Here is a 23,036-nt window from a genome sequence, read left to right on the forward strand (position 1 = left end):
GAATAGGAAAAAGAATCCTGTAATGTTTGAATACTCTATTAGTAGTATAGCGCTTGACACAGTCACGTCGATTAAATATTTGGGCGTAACAAAAAAAAAAAAAAAATGGTTCAAATGGCTCTGAGCACTATGGGACTTAACATCTATGGTCATCAGTCCCCTAGATCTTAGAACTACTTAAACCTAACTAACCTAAGGACATCACACAACACCCAGCCATCACGAGGCAGAGAAAATCCCTGACCCCGCCGGGAATCGAACCCTGGAACCCGGGCGTGGGAAGCTAGAACGCTACCGCACGACCACGAGCTGCGGGCTGGGCGTAACATTGTAGAGCGATATGAGGTGGGACAAGCATGTAATGGCAGTTGTGGGGAAGGCGGATAGTCGTCTTAGGTTCATTGGTAGAGTTTTGGGAAGATGTGGTTCATCTGTAAAGGAGACCGCATATAAAACACTAATACGACCTATTCTTGAGTACTGCTCGAGCGTTTGGGATCCCTATCAGGTAGGATTGAGGGAGGACATAGAAGCAATTCAGAGGCGGGCTGCTATATTTGTTACCGGTAGGTTTGATCATCATGCGAGTGTTACGGACATGCTTCAGGAACTCGGGTGGGAGTCTCTAGAGGAAACGAGGCATTCTTTTCGTAAATCGCTACTGAGCAAATTTAGAGAACCAGCATTTGAGGCTGACTGCAGCACAATTTTACTGTCGCCAACTTACATTTCGCGGAAAGACCAAAAAGATAAGAGAGATTAGGGCTCGTACAGAGGCATATAGGCAGTCATTTTTTCCTCGTTCTGTTTGGGAGTGGAACAGGGAGTGAAGATGCTAGTTGTGGTACGAGGTACCCTCCGCCACGCACCGTATGGTGGATTGTGGAGTATGTATGTAGATGTAGATGTAGAGGTCCGACAGCCGATCAGTTCCAGTCATTCCACCAAGAAGGAGGTGTTGACTGTAGTTCAACCATGCCTAGACGCTCAATACCGTGGTTTGATCTCGTCCGCATTGTTACTTTGTGCCAGGAAGGCCTCTCAACAAGGAATGTGTCCAGGCCTCTCGGAGTGAGCCAGAGAGATGTTGTTCGGACGTGGAGGAGGTACAGAGAGACAGGAACTGTCGATGACATGCATCGCTCAGGCCTCCCAAGGGCTATTACTGCAGTGGATGACCGCTACCTAAGGATTATGGCTCGGAGGAACCCTGACAGCAACCCAACCATGTTGAATAATGCTTTTCGTGCAGCCACAGGACGTCGTGTTACCACTGAAACTGTGAGCAGGATGCTGCATGATGTGCACCTTCACTCCCGACGTCCATGTAACCACGACACCATGCAGTGCCGTACAAATGGACCCAACAAAATTCCGAATGGACCACTCATGGCAGACATTTCCAGAATCGCTGAAAAGGGCGACAATAGGCACTACTCTGTTGAAGATGATGGAGTGGGTTCAGGAATAGCAATGCTTATGAACCTCACGCCTACTCATCGAGTACCGCTCAAATTGGATAATGAATGCTCAGACAACGATGCAGAACCATCAGCCATTCTAAATCCTCCTAAGAAGACGACATATCTAGGGACTTTTGCCAGTGCTGCAGGAATCGATACCGACAGCAGGATAACATGGGATCTTTACGAAATCCGAAGTCTAATAACTTCATGAATGAAGAAATAAATCAACAACCAGTAGACGATAAAAGGACAACTGGCAGGTAGATTTTGGATAAATTCACGCTCATATATAGGTGTTTGGGAATGAACTAGCTGATTATCTAGTTGAGAGAGCAGTACAACACGGCAAACGGTCAATTACAGCCAACTACCTACAACACCAGTAAAGAAAAAAAAAATAGAGAAGACTTCAGAAACAAGTGAGAGATTCAGTGGCAAATTACCAAAACCAAGAGAACACGAAACTGTACTTTACTGTGATCTGCCAATGTATAATGTTTGAGCTTCCACTGTCTCTGAATTTTATAGTCAAGTTAACAGGTCGGGGAAAACCGAAAGCTTATTACTAACAGTTCAAAATCACTGAAGGAGCACTTCGCACATGGAATGGAGTACACTGCACTACTGACCACCAACTTTTTGACTGCAGTAGTTTAAAGAAGCAAATAAACGAAAAAGAAGGCCGATGACCCTTCAGTTAGTTCACAATTATACAATAGATTTTCACAAGTTTTGTAATTCGATAAGATTCTCTGTTTATGAGAATAATTACTCAGCTATTATTTCATACATGCCCTGAAACACCTGGATGTATGTCAGAAGCTAACAAACTTTTACTCCTAACTCGCACAACCGTTGACTCATTTATCAGATTGTTTCACAACACAAAGTACACATTTTAATATTTCAACATTTATTTAAATTGTATCTTGAAGATGCAGATCTGTACATGTAGATATAACTGTAAAATTTAAGCTACTTGTTAATTTAGTATTTGGAAAGTAAGGCATCTTACGTATCTGCATGAGCTGTATGACCCTTTCTTTATGTAAATTCTGTGCATAATATTTTATGTTTCTTTCAAACATATAAAGGTGCAATGTAATTGTACATGTTTGATACATAAATAAAAAATAAAATGCTACGTGGGGTCTGTTATATTAAAACTATAAACTGTTCTTTCTATTAACGTTTGTAAAACTGTTTATTATAAGAATAACCTATTCAAGCACTGTATGATGATTGTACTGCGTATAAACTTCTTGTTGTTTAGAACTTGTAAAATCGGAGTTAAAACTAAAGCTTTCGAAGGTTAACACCACCTTCTTCATTACGAGATGACGGCCAGTCAGTAACGAAGTCTGGTTTCTTTACAATGTTGTTCAAGCTTGTCATTGGCCAGGAGATGTCGCTTGGAATTGCAACTGTTATTGCCGACAGCGGTGCATGGAAAGCGGAGTTCGCATACGCAAATGAAGCAAATCAGTAATGTACCAGTAAGAGCCATCCCCCCCTGCCTCCCCCACCCCCCACCCTGCCCTCCCCCCCCCCCCCCCCCCCGCCCGTCCCTGAGGACCGCGATTGATTGGTGGAAGAGGAACGGGGACAACCGCAAGCCATAATCTTTCCACTTAAGAATTTGGCTATATTTCTTTGAAGTAGCTTCGTTTCAGGTGCTCGTCTCCAGGCACTACTAAGATTATAGCCTCCGTCGTTTTAAAATTATTACTGCACATGGGAATTTCTACTGCTTCTTTTCTGTAGGTCTCAGTAGGTCGAAACGTTTGAGAGGAGCTTCGTTTTCTCTAAGTTAACTTTGTGTCCCTTCGTAAGGCTGTGCTCCGCTATCGCTGATTCAAGATTTCTGTACTTGCTGTAGCTTCTGTGGTAAGTGCTGTGCAGATTGGCTGCCGTACTTCAACCTTGTCATATTCACATGGCACATTGGAGGCGGCAGGCGCTCTCTGAGGAGAGAATGTGGTTATAATCTTCAGACATAGTGTCGTCCAAGAAATAAAACCGAAAACCATAACTTTAAGAGCATAGGTGATGTTGGGGTTCGTCTCCGTTCCCCTTCCGCTCCTAAATCACGGCCCGGTGGCGGATTTGGGGCGTACTGCCACATTACACATTTTCTGCATTTGGACATATATACCCTGCTCTCCATGTCAAAAAAATGGTTCAAATGGCTCTGAGCACTATGGGACTCAACTGCTGAGGTCATTAGTCCCCTAGAACTTAGAACTAGTTAAACCTAACTAACCTAAGGACACCACAAACATCCATGCCCGCGGCAGGATTCGAACCTGCGACCGTAGCAGTCTTGCGGTTCCAGACTGCAGCGCCTTTAACCGCACGGCCACTTCGGCCGGCTCTCCATGTCATGTCACCGAAAATAGGATTAAGATTTCCTAGCGACACCACCTAACCAATCACGAGCCTGAACGCCACTACAAAGGAAGCCGACTTCGCGCCTTAGAGGCAGTCACCTCCTGATGAAGAAGACGGTGTTAATTTTCGAAAGCTCGACTTTTAACTGTGATTGGACGTGGTCTGAACACCGAGAACATTTTATGCAAGGATGCCACCACGAAAAATTTGGATGTCAGTGTATGACTATTGCTTTTTATTAAGAGTTTAGGAAAAGTAATAGCCTTGTGGTTTTAAAATAAAATGAAATTAGAAACCTTAGCTAGGGGCAGCAATCTGGTTAGGGGGCTTGGCAGGATGTGGCAAGTGGGTTAAGTGAGCGAAACTGGAAGCAGTCTATTACGAAATGACTGGCTGCGATAACATGGAAAACATATCCTATGATAATGTAGTGCTACACTGGCTTGTAGTAATGTTCGCTGAATAATTAGCGGCGCTAAATAATGCGACAAAATTAGCACAGTACATTCTGTATGTCCACCATCAATCTTGAGCGGAAGATTTGTCTGAGTATTGTATGGAATATGTGGATGATAGTACCAACACGAGCTCGTGACTGCGTGCCGCTAATCGTCATCGTACCAGGGGAATGTAAATGGTTCGACAAGAGCCATGCTATGATAGCTGTGATATGGACAGGTGGCAATTTTATCTGCGTTAATACGCGTTCAAAAGTTAATTCTGTGTCACTTCATCTACCTGAAAATATTACACCTTTATTATGATGCTGCATCTGATTTGTAAAGTAGCGATACTGCCTCACTAATTAATCAGCATATAAATTTCAACTCGAAATTTTGAACAGTTATCATTAATAATATTCAGAATGTATAATTTCATAACGTAATATTTCAATAATTTATTTAACTCTACGTTGCTTACCATTTGCTGGTCAGTACTGATATATTACTTGTGAGTACTGTCAAATGTACAAAAATTGTAGTTTTCACTTCGACGTGTCATTGTAATGGTATAGTAACAGCCTTTGTACAAAGTATACGTTAATATGACATAAAGTAATCTATGAAATCCCAACTAGATGTCCCACGATTCGTTTCTATTCAGTGTCCTCGTATTTCCGTATAAAAGTCACAATTCATTTTCAATCAGTAATTTCAGAGCGTATAACAATAGTGAACAAATAGTTCTCATAAGTAAACAAAATTTGCACTAATTACTTATTAGCTCTTATGGACTGGCAACAGTTCATGTGTAGCGTAAAATAATATAGAGGTAGGACCTCGCTGATTAACGCTCTACAGTCTTTGTGTATGTTATAGCACTAAGAGTGTTATCCATTTCGCTAGGTAAAATAGGAAACCTTCTCTTCCAACTGAAACCGATCCATTTGTCGACACATTGCCGCGTTAATTAATATGTGTCAAAAGTACGTAGGGACGTTACATGATGATAGTGTCAGTATCTTGTGCATTGCTACATTGAGGGGACACGTTTCCAAAAGAGCTGTGCTGATTGTGGTCCACTTGAGATGAAGAGATAAAAATTATATAATCCACGGTATCGGAATTTCATGCCAGACGAGAAATTCCACAATAAAGCTTTACTGAAAAGTTCTGCTCATTCAAAGTCACACCAATAGAACACTCACTGCACCATCGTCCATGCAGCCGAAATAACAGATGCTTGGGTAGCTGTTTATTCTCTATCGCGTGAAATGTAAAATCAGTAACTGCGTAGACAATTGTTTCCTTTCTGGTAGTCATTCCACAGCAAACAGAAGCGTTACTGAAGAATCTAGTTGTCGACATTACTGAAAACGGAAGCGGCACCACATGCTAGTGGCAGGTTGCCTATCTAAAGATTTTCAGGGGCAACAAAAATTTGATTTTCAGTATTTCGTGTAATTGTTGGCAGAATTTCAGAATTTACAATGCTGTCAATATGTACTCATTAAGAGGATTCAGTTTTAGGTTAGGCGTTTAATCAAATGTTATCGTTCGAAACGTTGTACACTGAAGAACCAAAGAAACTGGTGTAGGCAGGCGTATTCAAACACAGATATATGTAACCGGCAGAATATGGTGCTGCGGTCAGCAATGCCTATATAAGACAAGTGTCTGGCGCAGTTGTTAGATCGGTTATGCTGTTGCAATGACAGGTTATCAAGATATCGGTAAGCTTGAACGTGGTGTTCTAGTCGGCGCACGAGCTATGGGACACAGCATCTCCGAGTTAGCGATGAAGTGGGGATTTTCCCGTACAACCATTTCACGAGTGTACCCTGAATATCAGGAATTCGGTAAAACATAAAATCTCCATTATCGCTACGGCCGGAAAGAGGTCCTGTGTGAACGGGACGAACGACGGCTAAAGAGAATCGTTCAACGTGACAGAAGTGCAATCCTTCCGGCAATTGCTGCAGAGTTCAATGCTGGGCCATCAACAAGTACCAGTGTGCGAACCACTCAACGAAATATCATCGATATGGACTTTTAGAGCCGAAGGCCCATTCGTGTAACCTTGATGACTGCACGACACAAAGCTTTACGCCTCGCCTCGGCTCGTCAGCCCTGACATTGGACTGTTGATGACTGGAAACATGTTGCCTGATCGGCCGAGTCTCGTTGTAGATTGTATCGAGCCGATGGACGTGTACGTATATGGAGACAACCTCATGAATCCATGGATTTTGCACGTCAGCAGGGGACTGTTCAAGCTGGTGTAGGCTCAGTAATGGTGTGGTTCGTGTGCAGCTGGAGTGATATGGAACCCCTGATACGTCTAGATACGACCCTGACGGGTGACACGTACGTAGGCATCCTGTCTGATTACCTGCATCCATTCGTGTCCGTTGTGCATCCCGACGGACTTGGGCAATTCCAACAGGACAATGCGACACTCTGCACATCCAGAATTTCTACAGAGTGACTCCAGGAATACTCTTCTGAGTTTAAACATCAGCCTCCCCAGACATGAACATTATTGAGCATATCTGGGATGTTTTATAACGTGCTGTTCAGAAAAGATCTTGACATTCTCGTTCTCTTACGGATTTATGGACAGCCCTACAGGATTCATGGTATCAGTTCCCTCCAGCACTACTTTAGATACTACTCGAGTCTATGCCACGTCGTGCTGCGGCACTTCTGCGTTCTGTCGGGGAGCGTACACGATATTAAGCTTGTGTAACAGTTCCTTTGGCTTTTCGGTGTACATATACTGATGCAGCGTAAATCACAGATCCCTATTGTTCGGACTATATTCAACCAGTACTTGATGACAGAAATGAGGGACTTTCAAGAATAAACATACTTTATAAAATTTTCTACAGTTTGTATCACTTACAACCCCACTAAGCAACGAATGGAAAACATCTAATGGCTTACTAAATATTCTTTGTCCATGGGGTAAAATTCAGTGGCAGGCAAATAAACTTTAGGTTTTGACTTTTTCATTAGTCTATAGGAAAATAATGGTAAACTAATAACATTAAATAATCAAGGTTTCGCATCTTAAATAGAAAGATTTCACATGTTTAACAACAAATATTTAACACGTTAAATCCTTTATTGTTTGCAGTTGTTTTAGACAGGGTGAAAGTTGGACGCCATATTTTTCTTGGAAAGATGGTTACTGATTCTGCTGTTGCGCACATACACAAACTCTGAGTCTGAGATTTTATTATCGCGAGTCGTAGTCGGACGCAATCTGGCGTCGAAAAAAAGCTTACGGCTACATGTTAGATTTAATGGTAATGATAGTAAAGTTTCACTAGATTGTCTTAGAATCTTTAGAGAAAAGTTATAGGTAACGATAATGTTGTCAGAGGTAGAGCCTTGCACGTTTCCGTACGTCTTTCGAGGGGAGCTGGATTCTTTAAAAAGTCGGATGTAAAGGAAACCACTGCCTCTCACCTCTTTACCTAATGAAATATGGAAAGAGTAACTGTCATTTTTCCATATCTCTCTTACCGAAGGTGGTAGTGCAGTTCCCATTCGGCCATCTAGAGCTTCATTTTCATGATTCTCATACATCGCTTCAGGAAAATACCTGAGTAGCCTTTAAAAGTGAGGCTGTGAATTTCTGTTCCCATAATGACGACATCGAAGTGACATTAAATCGAATCTTTCTTGCTTCCTTCTAGCTTCATATCACTCTTGCAAGTAAAATTGCCAATAGCGTACATAGGCAACACATCTGCTACTTTTCCGCATTTTGATGACGTTCACAACTTGATGTACTGACTATCTATTCCATCTTTGTAAGAATAACCTCAAAAGTGAAAAATAATTTTGGCAGATTGATTTCATTCAGTAAATATGTGATGATGATGATTATGTCAGAACAACGTATGTACGTGTGGAGCAGTTTAGCTATATTCCGGGAAAATTTACGAACGGTGGTATACTGTTAGTCTTGTTGTTATTGTTATTGTCTTCAGTCCGAAGCCTGGTTTGATACAGCTCTACAAGTTAGGTTATCCTACGCAATTCTTTTCACATCTGCCTAACTAATGCAGCCTCCATCCACCTGAACCCACTTGCTGCAGTCAGGACTCACCCTCTCTCAAGTTTTACCCTCCTCCAGAGTCCCATCCATTACTAAATTAACTTTTCCCTGAAGCTTCATAACGCACGTTATCAAACAATCCCTTCCTTTAGTCAAATGGAAACAAAAATTTTTCTCCACAAACCTATTCAGTCCCTTTTCGTAAGCTATATGACGTCAAATGGAATCTTTAGAATTCTTTTGTAGAATGAAACTCCACAATCTTCAATTCTCATACTGTTTATCGCCCAAGTTTCACATCCGCACAGTTCTGCACTCTTGACAAATCCCCCCAAAAAGTATTCCGACGTTACATTTCTATTAAATGTTAACTTCTCTTTTTCAAAAAAGCTTTTTTGCTGCTGCAAATAATGTACATTCCTACTGCCAATGCCATCGTCATCTATTTTGCTTGGCAGTTAAAAAAACTCGTCAATTACTTTGAGCGTTTCACATACTTACCTAATCCCTTTAGCATGACTTATTAGATTCGACTACAAATGTGAGTAAACTTGCATCTTGCCACTGACAACTAAATAAGTTCTCCTTTGGAGAGTCACCGACTCAGCCGCAGAAACACAAGAAATACAGTGTTTTCTGTGACTTCTTGTCTGACAGAGAACTTGTTCCAACATTGAATGTTATACAGCAAGTTCCGGCAATTAGGAAAATGTGGTGTCACCGCCAGACACCACACTTGCTAGGTGGTAGCTTTTAAATCGGCCGCGGTCCGGTAGTATACGTCGGACCCGCGTGTCGCCACTGTCAGTGATCGCAGACCGAGCGCCACCACACGGCAGGTCTAGAGAGACTTACTAGCACTCGCCCCAGTTGTATAGCCGACGTAGCTAGCTACAGTTCACTGACAAATACGCTCTCATTTGCCGAGACGATAGTTAGCATAGCCTTCAGCTACATTTGCTACGACCTAGCAAGGCGCCGTATTCAATTGATATTGGGATTCTATTAATGTATCATCAAGAGCGATGTTCTACAAATGTGGATTAAAGTTAAGTATTCCAGAAGCTACGTACTTTTCTTTATAGCATTCATTACGTATCCTGTTTCAGACCTCACGCCAGCCTGCGTGAGTTTAAGCGCGTGCCTTTCGGCTTCCTCTCATTGTGTCTAGGCTGTCTTGTCTAGACACAACAGAAAACACGGCGTTATTTTAAGTAACAAAAAATTGTCTGCCATCTCAGATTTTTCTGTATTTGTCACTCTTCTCAGAGTCAAGCAGCGGTATCCTGCTCTTCTCTGTATGGATTCGAAATACTCTTTTGTTGTAAACAGAACGACTGCATATTCCGGCAGTAACACTAAATCTCAATATGCGCTGCACACGACTAATCCCACATGAGTTACATTTTCGCAAGTATTAACACTCTCAGGTAAATGTATGCCATGATTCACTCCATACGTGCTATAAAGATGTAGCGGTACATTTTTTATCTACGTGGAGTACACAACACACATTTATTCATATTCAGAACAAGTGAGATGACGGAATGGTTAAGACGCGACACAAATTCTATAGAAGAGATGTTAAAATATCCTTGACCTGTAATATTTGTTGTTTGTTTTTTGTGGGTTCTCTAAGCTACTCTTCTTAGTAACTACGATAGGCATTCGAAGTTGAATTGTAACTCTTCTATTTGTACATAGAGAATTGCTACGGGTACTAACTTCATATATACACTACTTGTAAAGACTGACTAAGTAACGGTTCATTTTTCCTGAGATGAAACTCCCCTAGAACAAATACCTGTCTTTACCAAACACCAGCGATAACGACACTAACATCGTCTGTAAATCAGGGTAACCTCATGTCTTTTACTTCGCCGGTTTACGAAAAAGCTGCCATATTTATCGTTCAAACACAGTTTATCAAAAAACTTCGAGCTCCCAATGCATTTGAGTCTCGTTAGATACGTGGGTGCAGATGGTCTACTGTATAATGGGTGAACAGTCAAAGTAAGGGCCGTTCGCTCGTATAGTCCAGTAGTTCGCGCGGACGCTGCAACAAGCCACCGCGCCACTTGCCGGCATCCTTCCCGTTCACATTGAGGCAAGTTGCACCTCTGTAGCTGACGTGTACGCATCGCTGTGCTACTTTATAATGTTTACGATTATTGAATCGCCCACCGCGTGTGAGATACGGTCAGTGATACATTTTTTGACCGCGAGGTGCCTATCAGCTGCAGAAATTCATCGTCAGTTAACAGAAGTTTATAGCTTGAATGCAATGAGTGAAGGCAAAGTGCGTCAATGGGTTAGAGAGTTTAAAAATGGCCGTCAAAATGTCCATGACGAAGGACGCTCAGGCCGGCCCTCTGTGATCACTGATGATTTGGTGGCTGCAGTCGAAACAAAGATTCGTGAGGACAGAAGATTCACAATTTCCACTTTTTCTTTGGAATTTCCACAAGTTTCAAGATCGGTTTTGTACAAAATTGTGTCTGAAAACCAAAACTTTAAGAAACTATGTTCTCGGTGGGTACCCAAACTCCTCACAGAGGACCACAAACGGAAGAGATTTGCCACTTCATTGGACTTTTTGATCCGTTACGAGGAAGAAGGGGATGACATGTTGAGTCAAATTGTCACTGGAGATGAAACATGGGTATCCCATATCACTCCCGAAAGCAAGCGACAATCGATGGAATGGCGACACACAACCTCACCCGTCAAGGTCAAAGCCAAACAGACGCTCTCAAAGCGCAAGATTATGGCAACTGTGTTCTGGGACCGGCGCGGTGTTTTGCTAGTGGACTTAATGCCACGAGGAACGACAATCAACTCAGATGCCTACTGTGCAACTCTAAAGAAGCTCCGCAGAGCAATTCAAAACAAAAGGCGCGGCATGTTGACAAAAGGAGTTTTGCTCCTGGACGATAACGCTAGGCCTCACACCTCTCAAAAGACTCGGGATTTGATTGATTCCTTTAGCTGGGACGTTTTGGACCATGCACGATACAGCCCCGACCTTGCTCCTAGCGATTTTCACTTTTTCCGGTACCTGAAACACCATCTTGGCGGGCAGTGCTTCAATGACGACGATGAAGTGAAAGCGGCCGTGAACTCTTGGCTGTCTGAGCAGGAGGCCGAATTCTTTGAAGGGGGAATTAAAAACTTAGTTGGACGGTATGACAAGTGCTTAAATAAACAAGGCAACTATGTGGAAAAATAGGTAAAAGTGTGTAGAATCAGAAAATAAAAGTTTTTTACAAAAATATTTGTATCTTTTTTTTAAATAAAAACGGCCCTTACTTAAAAAACAACCCTCGTACATTTCTCTCACTCCGTCTTCAGATCACGAGTGTTCTACCAGGACCATCCGAGCACTGTGTCATCCTCAGAGGAGGATGCGGATGGGAGGGGCGTGGGGTCAGCACACCGCTCTCCCGGTCGTCATGATGGTATTCTTGTCAAAATGCTATGGTATTTGTCCCTTTGCCATTTAGTGTGTTAGTTTGTAACCTGTTTTGTCAAATGGTGAGAAATCGTCCGTAAGAAGTTATGAATAAAGAAGCCACCTAGAAAATTGAATTCATTCTTTACTAACAGGCAAAGTAAATTACAATTCACATGTTAAATCCTGTATCCTTGGACGGCGTATTGCGGCCTGCCTCTGCTTACTACATCTTACACTACGGCGATTGAGGTGACGACGACGGCGGAAAAAAACTGATGTGAAACTTAAAGCTCCTGAATATGTAGATTGGGTAAAGGCGAATGCGCTGTGTGTGTTGTTTTGCATGCGTGGTCGCGAGGTTCATCACGCGGACGACGGTGGGCTTCTGCATGCAGAGAAGAGTGCTTGGGCAGGGGGGGGGGGGAGGAGGGGGAGGAGGGAGAGAAGAGATACAGAGGAAAGAGGGGTAGATGTGGATGCACGGAGCTGCCAAAATGAAGTATCATGCGCCTCGTTGGTTTCAGAATGAACGCCCGCCTGCCTCGCACAAAGTAGAATGCATTTCGGCGTCCCGACAAACAGCCACCTATCCACTCTATGGTGTACCGAGGGCTGTGCGACCGTGCGCCGTTTGTGGACTCATGGTGCAGCAGCTCAACTGAGTGCGTCGCACTTGAAGCAATCAACTGTACATCTGTCCGCAAAGGCTGACCAAAGAGATTAACAAAACGAGCAGACAGACGGTACGAGTATCGAGCGTAAGTGCCGTTGTACCCTCTTCGAGACAAAGGTGCCCTAGAAAGGTCGGCGTTTCATGTTGCAATATCGACGTACATGAGGTGCTATTACTGTGTGTAAGTGTGTGTGTGTGTGTGTGTGTGTGTCCAAAACGGACGGTGTCTGAAAAAGATGCAAGAGACTATACTACATTTTCGGCATGATTGGAGATAGAGACTAGGACTGGGAAAAACAGACCACTTAAAACCGATATCGGTATTTTAGTTCTGAAAACCAGTAATTTTTGTTATTTGTTTGATGTCGGTTGTTCCAGATGATTTTTTTTTCTTACTAATAACCGAGTAAAAAAAGGAAATATTAACCATAGCGGTAGTGTTAATTTTTTTCTTTTGTAAATAAACCTTCTTCTAAAGAGGAAAAATTTTAATTTTAAATTTTTGCATTGGTTTGAAAAATAGTATGGAAATGGTTAAGCGACTAGTGCTGTTGTAATAACAATGCTGATAGGAACGAGCAACAAGCAAACGGCAGAAGAATTTACACTGCATTGCTGAGACAATAATTTCCCTGTTGCCGTGTGTTGTGGTTCAAAAATGGCTCTGAGCACTATGGGACCCAACTTCTGAGGTCATTAGTCCCCTAGAACTTAGAACTAGTTATACCTAACTAACCTAAGGACATTACACACATCCATGCCCGAGGCAGGATTCGAATCTGTGACCGTAGCGGTCTCGCGGCTTCAGACTGCAGCGCCTAGAACCGCACGGCCACTTCGGCCGTCCGTGTGTTGTGGCTTAAAGGTGGACGTGCATGTGGAGTGTGCAAGACGTGCCACCATGTGGTTTACACGGTAGTCTCTCGCTGTCGCCGCCGGGGATTCTTCGTATTGCAGAATGGCGCCAAACATAGTCTAAAAATATTTTTACGAAGTAACGTAGCACTGAAGTACAGTGCTTCACTCGCTTTAAAATAAAGATTTATCTGCCATTTCTGTGAAATAATAAGAGGTTGGAAATTGTGGTAACGCTTACAACATGGAAACTTAACTGCAATTTATGCCGGCCGGAGTGGCCGAGCGGTTAAAGGCGCTACAGTCTGGAACCTACGGTCGCAGGTTCGAATCCTGCCTCGGGCATGGATGTGTGTGATGTCCTTAGGTTAGTTAGCTTTAAGTAGTTCTAAGTTCTAGGGGACTTATGACCACAGCAGTTGAGTCCCATAGTGCTCAGAGCCATTTTTTGCAATTCATTCATAACGTATGATCAAAATAGAAAGTAGCTGATATGCTACCTGTGTCTACATAATACGCCTTTACGTGCTTGTAGCCCTTGAAAACGGACAAACTGACATGAAAAACAGCTCTACAATTTCAGTTTTTGCTCTTTAGCACTAACTATTGGTAATGCACAAATAGTGGTATGATCCCCGATTACAACATAATTAAGAATCAGATTTACAATAAATTTGAATGAATAGGATAGCACTAATCACTTTTTGAAGTAGTGAACCGCTTGTCACTTTTCGAGAAAAACACCAAATGGTCAACAACCTAAGTTTTATTTGCCTATTTAATTTAATATTTTGGTTCTATGTGTCTTGAAACTAAGAGAGACAAAATTTTTCAGTTTGCTCGGTTTACACGTTTATTACAGTAAATAACAAGAAAAATAGAACAGAAAATTGGTTATTTTAGAAACTGCGAGGTTTTAACAGTCAGGCTAAACTGTCGGTTTCAACACTCAGGTCAAACTAGCGTGAAAAAAATGTATAACCGGAAACATGTTGTTTCGACGACGAACACCATCGCCCATAAAGACCTTAGGTAAATTTTGAATTAGGTACAGAATTACAGTTTTTATTTTCCAGAGGACTATACGATTTCACAAAGACATTCCTTTTAAACACATGCACATAAAAGCTTCAGGTTTTTCTTTAAATTACCGTTATGGTCAAAGTTTTCATTAACCTTACATATAAGCTGAAACTGCGCTCACCTGGGAGCACGAGAAATAGCCACGCGACAGTCGCTTTATCGAGTATGTTTGGAGGAGCTGTAGCGATTCAGCGTGCCAGTTCTAGAAAGGTGAGGCGCATGGAATGTTTCGCAAATGTGCAGAGGCGACCTTTGAGATCAAAGGTGCAGCGTAACGTAATTACGTACATGTCTTAGCGTGTCACCATCGAATACTTTGAGCTGTGGGAGCAGTGCCGTACTCTCTATGAATATCACAGCACACGGTTGTAACTACGATTACGTTGTACATGTTAGAACGCCTTTTATTATTGTGTTATCGCTATTGTCACTTAACTCGATACTGAATGATCGGTGCAACGACATAGCTGCGTCATGGAGACCTCCATCGGCAACCACAAGAAGCGGTAACTTACGACTGGCGCCAAGGTACGAGGGCTGCTCGGGAAGTAAGCTCTGATTCGTCGTGAAATGGGGAGTAGAAATCTGACGAAGGTTCGCAAAGATGTGTTGGGCAGTGGCCCAGGTATGCCTGTCGACCGCTTTGCGTACCTTTTTACAATTACGAGCACACAGTGAGCACGTAAAGATGCGTAGAAAGCAGCGTCTCCCGCCAAGAATAGGTGCCCCTGAGAGCTTTCGCGTGTTTTCATGAAAACCTTATATAACGCAAGTATCAAGCATATCCTTCCTCATGACAATTCTCGGTCCATACTGCAGGAGCAATGAGCGCCCCTACAGCGCTTTCTACGGGGAGTGTTTGATCATCTACCGTGCAGCCCGGCTTTGCTCCTTCTGATGTTCATCTCTGCTCACATAAACCGTTGGCTATGAAAATAACATTTTGGCACACACGACGAACTGCAAAACAGCGTAGACAAATGGCGAAAAGCACAGGCACCTGCATTCTAAGACGAGGAGATTGGAAACTTGATACAACGCTATGACAAATGTCTAAGACTCAAAGCCGGTTATGTAGATAAGTAGCTGGAATATGTGTTAAACTGTTGCAAATAAAGCCAGAGCTTCGGAGCCTTTGGATGAGACCTTCCACTCGGCTCCAAACCAAAGGACCCCCATTAACACTGGGAACGATGCTGAAAATTGAGAGCTCTGCCTACACCTTGAGCGCGATTTCACCACTTCCGCCAGCCACCTGTTGAAACTGAGGATCGCGTCAGAACCCATGCGACAGATGTCATTGGTGCCGACGTGAACCACTGCACTCTGCACCCTCGATGGCCACAGGCAAGACAGCCTTCGCATCTCGGATGAGACAGACATATCAAGTACACAGTGGCTTTCTTTCCAGCCCTGAACGCTATCTGCTTAAGGGGCTCCATAACGCGCCTGACATTGGAGCTCCCAATAATTAGGAACTGTGGCCAAAGTTTAAGCAGATTGTATATCATGGTCTGGAGAGTTATGTGCCTGATAAATGGATAAAGGTCGAAAAAGACCCACCATGGTCTAGTAACGAAAATCGGCGGATATTGAGGAAGCAGAGGCTGTTGCACTCTCTGTTCAAAATGGAAAGCATAAATGACAACAATCGAAGATTAATAGAAAATCGTGCGTATGTGAAAACAGCAGTGCGCGAAGCATACAACAACAACCACACCTTAGCAAAAGATCTGGCCGAGAAACGGAGAGCCGGCCGCGGTGGCCGAGCGGTTTTAGGTGCTTCAGTGCGGAACCACCTGACTGCAACGGTCGCAGGTTCGTATCCTGCCTCGGGCATGGATGTGTGTGATGTCCTTAGGTTAGTTAGGTTTAAGTAGTTCTAAGTTCTATGGGACTGGTGACCTCAGATGATAAGTCCCATAGTGCTCAGAGCCATTTTTGAAGAAACGGAGAAAATTCTGGTCGCGTGCAAAATAGCTAAGGGGGTCTAAGCCTTCCATTCAGTTCCTTGTTGATCAGTCAGGAGTATCAGTTGACGATAGCAAAATGAAAGCCCAAGTATTATATTTCACGTTCAAGAAATCGTTCACACAGGAGAACGGTACAAACATACCGTCATTTCACCATCTGACAGATTCCCCTACGGACGACATAGTAATAAGCATACCTGGCGTAGAGAAATAACTCAAAGATCACAAAGCAAATAAATCACCATGTCCGGATAGAATCCCAGATCGATTTTACAAAGAGTACTCTACCAAGTTTGCATTTATCGTGAATCTGTCACCCAGCACAAAGTCCCAAGCCACAGGAAGAACAGATGACTCCATATACAAGGGTAAAATCACGCACCCGCCAAATTACAAATAACCCCAACATGTGTTTGCTGCAAAATCCTTGAACACATTCTCAGTTCGATTATAGTAAACTTTCTTGAGACGGAGAAGCTTATGTCCACGAATCAGCATGGTTTTAGGAAACATCGGTCCTGCGAAACTCAGCTTGTTCTTTTAGCACATGATATAGTGAGAACTATGGATGAAGGGTAACAGGCAGACACCATAGTTCTAAAGTTCCGGAAAACATTTGACACGGTGCCCCACAGCAGCTTGTTAACGAAAGTACGAGTATATCGAATAAGTTCACAGATGTGTGAGTGGCTCGATGTCTTCTTAAATGATAGGACCCAGTATGTTTCCTCGACGGCGAGTGTTCATCAGAGACAAGCATATCATCAGAAGTGCCCATGGGAATTGTGATAGGACCGGTGCTGTTCTCTATATACATAAATGATTTGGTGGATAGGGTGGACAGCAATCTGCAGTTTTTGCTGATTTTGCCGTCGTGTCCTGTAAGGAGTCGAAGTTGAGTGACTGTAGGAAGATACAAGACGACTTAGATAAAATTTCGAGTTGGTGTGATGAAGGGCAGCTAGCTCTAAATGTGGAAAAAATGTAAGTTAATGCGGATGAGTAGGAAGATAAAGCCTGTAATGTTTGGATACAGTATTACTAGTTTCCTGCACGACCGAGTCAAGTCGTTTAAATATCTGGGCGTAACGCTACAAAGCGATATGAGGTGGAACGAGCATGTGATAACTGTGGTAGAGAATGCGATCGGTCGACTTCAGTTTATTCGCAGAATTTTAGTAAAGAGTGGTTCTCTTGTAATGGAGACCGCACATAGACGCTGGTGCGACCTGTACTTGAGTACTGCTCGAGTGGTTGGGATCCGTATCTGGTCGGATAGAAAGAAGACACCGAAGCAATTCAGAGGCGGGTTGCCCGATTTGTTACCGGTAGGTTCGAACAATACGTTAGTGTTACGGAGAAACTCAAATGGGTATCTCTGGAGGGAAACACTATTGAGAAAATGTAGAGAAGCGACATCTGAAGCTGCCTAGCAAACTATTTCACTGCCACCAACATATGTGTAAGGACCACGAACATAAGATACGAGATATTAGGGCTCGTACGGAGGCCTACACACAGTCGTTTCTCCCTCGCTCTATTTGCAAGTGGAACAGGAAGGGAAGTGACAAGTAGTGACACAAGGTACCCTCCACCATGCACCGTACGGTGGCTTGCGGAGTGTCTGTGTAGACGTAGATATAGAAAATATTTCTGATTTTCAGTGTGGTTTCCTTTACGCGACCTACAGGACCTTACTTTCCGAACAGCTCTCAAAGTTGTGCTGTGTAATTTGAAATTCAACACAGATTTTCGTATTTTTTCGTGAAATGTGAAACTGGATGAATCTTTGACAGTAAAGCAGTTATCAGTCCGAAGGTTGTTTTGAACACCACTATATTTTCTAGGCTAGTCCTGTTGGAGGTGGTATGCCGTAGCCGTCCTTCGAGCTTTGAACTCATTTACCCGACCATTTACGGGGAGGGGGGAAGGGGAGGCTACAGTGTAACTCAGGATATTTTCACATTCACAATTGCCACATGTGGAAGAAATGATAAGTGACTGATAAAAGTCCGAGTATTAAGACGGGATCTAACCCGAAATCCGTAAATTCATAGCCAGACTCTCCACCACTGACCTGTCCACCAAAAAAACTTTGATTACGTATTGTATTATACAATGTAACCAGTAAATCCTCTGATTCTTCAAAGATTCGAACTACCAGGCATAAAACAGTTTCAAACATCTAATTGCTTAACAAATGAGTTAAGTGTTAAATGTTTGGAATGAAGCCTGTAAGGAAGAGAAAGTTTAGAAAGGATTTGAAATACTATTTAAAGTTTATTGGAAGTCGTTAAGTGCTCTCATTACCAATCACGCGATGATTATAGCTTTGTCAGTTTACACGACGTTTTGAACAAAAGCTTGTTTTTCACGCATCTCAATGTTTGTGACGTAATAGCTCCTATCTAGGTTTCGTATACTGATATAATTTTGAAAACAGAATCGGTGGTATGTGTGGACAGTCTATGCAAAATGTATCGTTCTGTGACTTTATTTTGGAGGTAGGCATACGTGGATACTCTCTGCAAAACGTGATGCCTGATGCTTAAGTTTTATTGCATGAACAGCGAAAACGTAGTAAACGACGAGCTTTTTTTTCCTTTCATCATTTTACCTGGGAGGGGGCGAGCGTAAGCGAAAAAATGTTTCGGAAACGTTTGAAATTATTTGTGAAGTTCATTGGAAGTCACCAAGTGCTCATTTTCTGTAATACTGGATGAACAGAGTCTGGGTAAATTACGCGCCATGAGTTGCGCTGCTTCCTGACACGCACAAATTTTCGAACTGGAGTGCTTGACTTATTGTGTTAAAACTTTATAACTGCATAAACTTGCAAATATCAAATATTTGTTTCCTCTTGAAACCGATAGATAGGCAACCTGGTTAGTCGCTGAATATTGTACACTGTTCTACATAGCTCAAGGACGATGTAAGAAAAGTAACATAATCAACTACTAGCTTGAAACTATTGAAAGTGCGGCAGTACGTTTCCAGAAGACCCTGTCGTGTAAAAAAGTTGTACGTCATATGCCGGGAGGTCATCGTGACCATAGTGTCAAATGAGATTCGCCCTGCAACTCGAGGCAGCTGAAGGAACGGGAAAAGACGATGTGTGTGTCAATCAATGAGCAGTCACGATGCACTGTGGTGGTGCTATTCTCTACAACGTGACTCAGTGATAACATTTGGGTTTACTTCCCACGAGCAAGAACGCTCTGGAAACTGGAAGAAGAATTAAGTGAGACGCGTGCAGCCCACGAGCTTGGTATTGGTCTCAGCATTGTTTCACGTGCATGGGGTAGCGTTCCGAACCACGCTCACTGCTGCCCGAAACAGATAAAGTGGTCGATCATGGTCAACTACAGCAGCAGATGGCCGCTATATCGGGCAACAGGCAGGAAGGAACCCACGCCAAAGGAAGGGTGCAATAGGAACCACATTTAGGAGGACTGAAAGCCAGTCAATCTCATGTGCCACAAAGGCACGCCGCCTGCAAGGGGATTGTCTCTTTGCCCGATAACCAGTGAGATATGTTCCGTTGACACCCGCACATCGGCGCCACAGTTTGCAATGATCACAAGAGCATGGGGACTGGACCCAGCGAGATTGTAGACGTAATTTGACGAGAGGTGGGAACACGTAATAATCCTTGCAGCGGTCCAGATCAAGTCGTAATTGTGTGAGGAGGAATAACGATGCATGGGTCCACTGATCTCCAAATTTTTTAATATGATACGTTGTACTTTTGGCCTAGGTGCGTCTTTACAGGTATGCATTTAGCCCTGACCTCATTTGTATGGGTAACAAGACGCGACCGCATCAAACAGCACAGGTAGGGAACCTTCTGGAACGATAGGGAATGCGCGGGTGGAATGGCTTGCTCATTCTCCCGAGTTAAATACTATCTAGAAATTGTGAGAAAAGCTGGAGAGAAGATTTGCTGCACTTACACTAGCACGTCTAGAGGACTGATGACCTCAGCTGTTAAGTCCCACAGTGCTTAGAGCCATTTGAACTCTTTGTTCTAGACTCTGAGCAAGTGTATGCCTTCTATTCTACCAACTTACATGCCCGAGAAGCTCGTTTCTCGAATCTGGTGGAAGACTGCCTTGGAACTTTGGCTGTTCTTTGCGTCTAAAGAATTTACGGGCAAAGTGGAATTAATGATCCACAGTCACTGGCGCTGTTTGGCTTTGGTGATCACCTTAGTGTTTAGACGGTACGAACAGTTATTCCGAGCTACCCACTGTGCCGTAGTGTTCTTTGAACTATGTATGTTATATAGTCCTAGGTTTGGCCGGCCGCTGTGGCCGAGTGGTTCTTAGCGCTTCAGTGCGGAACCATGCGGCTGCTACGGTCGCAGGTTCGAATCCTGCCTCGGACATGGATGTATGTGATGTCCTTAGTTTAGTTAGGTTTACGTAGTTCTACGTCTAGAGGACTGATGACCTCAGCTGTTAAGTCCCACAGTGCTTAGAGCCATTTGAACTCTTTGTTCTAGATTTCAGCTAATCCGATTTTATTTGAAGACTTTATTTGTCCCAGAATGAATAACTTAAGTAACTAATATTGTTTATGGCACAGTTATTTGTTGCTCATTGCTTACTTCCTGTTTTTCAGAATGTTATATGTGCTGGTTATGTGTAAGTTTTTGGACTTAGGATTAATGAAAATTCAGTTTTGCTACCTGCAGTTTTCTGTAGTCGTTGATGTTTGAATTTTGTTTCTACATTATTTTATAGAACCAGCCAGTTCACGACTTAAATTAAGCTATGTGCACTAGTACAGTCTCTCTTCGCTGATGTTTGCATTCTACCTAATTTCCTGTTTGTTCCTAAGTGTAAGTGTTTCTTTAATGAGACAACAGCTACCTATTTATGAGAGATCAAATAATGTTCTTCTAATTCATGCAAAGCTTAGGTACTTCACTCTGTTTTTGTAGTTGCTCATTGCCTGGTGTTATTTGGTGTTCATACAGGTATAACTGTTCTATTAACTAAATATTTATTCAAGCTTAACGAATTATCGTGGAGCATTTGTAAACTGAAATGTTTCTTGTTTATCCAAGTAGTTCTTGAATTCATACTGTGCTTCATTTAATTTATATTGAGTGAGAACTACCTAAGTGAGGTGAAATTCCATGCAATCTGACAATTTGAAACTGATATGGAACCGAGTGACCGCTACGGTCGCAGGTTCGAATCCTGCCTCGGGCATGGATGTATGTGACGTCCTTAGGTTAGTTAGGTTTAATTAGTTCTACGTTCTAGCCGACTGATGACCTCAGAAGTTAAGTCGCATAGTGTTCAGAGCCATTTGAACGATTTTTTTGAAACTGATCAAATTTGAAATACTAAGTGTTTGTTGCTGACTTCCGTGTTATAAATAATGGCATTCCACTACGCGTTATATAAATCAGTTTACCTTTTTCCGGGTGACGTGTTAAGTTTACTGAGCGGGGTAGCGCAGTGGATAGCATACTGGACTCGCATTCAGGAGGACGACGTTTCAAACCCGCGTCCGGCCATCATAGTTTAGGTGTTCCGTGAGTTTCCTAAATCGCTTAAGGCGAAAGCCGAGATGATTCTTTTGAAAGGGCACGGCTACTTTCCTTCTCCATCCTTCCCTAATGCGAGCTTGAGCTCCGTCTCTAATGACCTCGTTGTCGATGGAACGTTAAACCGTAATCTCCTCCTCTTCTCTTCTCTTCCCTCGCGTTCTGTTTTTGTGGGCTTGCATGTTATCACTCCCAGCCCCTCACTTGTCACCTTATTGCCACATGTTATGTAATACATGAGCCGTGTGGCTCATGTAGGGTATCTCCGTGCGTGCAATTTCTGCTATCTTTCCGTTGAGCGCTTGGCTCAGCAAGCAGTGCCATCTTGTAGCCACCTCGCGCAGCTTGGATGAGTGACTCCGGGTCACAAGGAGGGAGGGACTGACACTGACGAGCAGCGGACGCTTCCGTCTTCCGGACGGCGCCGGATGTTAATCCTGCTCGGGTAGGCGTCGGAGGAAACTACAGCTGGACAGGGGCTCTTGGACGGCCGACTCGCTTAGGCTGTGCCGTGGACATCCGGAGAGGCCTATCCGCGAGTCTCCTCAGGAGTGGCTAGCGTGTTTCCTGGTAGGTATTTTCGTCATCCTGAAGTTGCTGATGGCTGGTTCTTTCAAGTGAGAGCGGGTGAGAGTTGTCATGGTGGTTGTGCGATTCCCCTATGATGTACTATCTCACCTTGTAAGCATGTTTTCACTGTAATTGTTACTTTGAACATATCCGCAGGCTGGCGTTTGCTGGTTCGGTTCTCTAATATGATGTGAATCGATCGTGTCAGGCACCGGTGGTGACCTAGGAGCCCTCATTGTGTGAATTTATTGGTTCCCCGGCCACTCCTAGTTGGTCTGACTATTGGTTGTCTGTTCTGCTGTAATGCCTTGGATATATGCGTTTATTGAGTGGTCACGCCGGGCGACACGAGTGATGTTCTCAAATTTTATTAATGTCCTTTAGTGAAGCTGGTATGCCTGTTCTTTAACATTGGATATTTGAGTGCCTTGTTTGGATTTAAGAGCAATTGTTTCTGATTGGTGTTTTAGGTATCTGTCTTGCAAGATTAAATTTTATATGG

This window comes from Schistocerca serialis, chromosome 2 (assembly GCF_023864345.2).
Source record: "Schistocerca serialis cubense isolate TAMUIC-IGC-003099 chromosome 2, iqSchSeri2.2, whole genome shotgun sequence".
In the NCBI taxonomy this organism is placed as follows: Eukaryota; Metazoa; Arthropoda; class Insecta; order Orthoptera; family Acrididae; genus Schistocerca; species Schistocerca serialis.